Here is a 1,095-nt window from a genome sequence, read left to right as displayed (position 1 = left end):
AGGAGAGGTGTTTTAGTTGCTCCATTTTCCCCAAAGGGCAGCAACAGCAGTGGATACATGAGGCTGACAATGCTCTTGACTATTCTACTGTACTCAGGGCTTTTTAGAGCAAAGTAGAGCTGAATAAATCTTACTGTTTTTAACTACCTTCACTCTTGAAAAGTATAAAAGAGTGTATTTGTTTATTCATCTGGGAAAATAATCATTTTCACAGAATTTCAGAATGAAGCACATAACATCCTAAAAGCTCAACGATCTCTCTTGCTATAATTTACTGTCTACTGTGAGTACCATCACTCTCACTGGTAAAAAAGCAAAACTTACTTTGACTGCTATTGACAGCTTCAATGTACAAAGCTGCCTTCTCAGAGCAGGGAGAGCTAAACTTTGTTATATCATTGTATATGAAAGCAGACAATTTTAAAATCAGCACTCAAAAGCTTTACAAAGTGATAAATTAATTACAGTGTAAGAAAAAACTTTGAATAGCAGTATTTCTCAGAGGAGCAACTTTGCTGAATAAAGCCAAGTGTTGTCTTCAATAATCCACTTGCTTTTTCAATAAAGTGTAAAATGTGGTATAAAGTAAGTGTATTTTTATACCACCTTTTCTCTTCCCTTTTGCATTTTCAAGCACATTTTGACTGACACAGGGTAACTCACAGAGATAAAACCTTGGTAATGCTAAGGCAGTTTATTACTACATGGGTTAAACCACCCTGTGACCAGAAATGATTCTTGCATTTAGCAGAATGAGAGACATTACCTGCTGCCAAGGCTGCAGGCTCACACTTGGTTTACAGCCATCATCTCCACAAGTGGGCACTGCCATGTGAAAAGACAATAAAGACGCGAACAGCTGTAACCACGGCCAGCATAGCTGCGAGTCACAGTGTCTGTCACCTCTTACGCTTCTCCACTTTTTCCTTTTTCTTTCAGTGTGGGCATGGAATATCAGACAGGCTGGTTTTGCATCTCCTCCAAAGATGTTTTGGTGCCAGAGTGCTCGGAGGTAAGACGCTGTTGGGAAGCATTCTCCAGGCACCTTCTGTGAAAAAAAAAAAAAAAAAAAAAAAGAAAAGAAAAGTAAAATGA

The sequence above is a fragment of the Anser cygnoides genome, chromosome 3 (assembly GCF_040182565.1).
Source record: "Anser cygnoides isolate HZ-2024a breed goose chromosome 3, Taihu_goose_T2T_genome, whole genome shotgun sequence".
NCBI lineage: Eukaryota > Metazoa > Chordata > Aves > Anseriformes > Anatidae > Anser > Anser cygnoides.
This window is presented reverse-complemented; position numbering follows the sequence as displayed.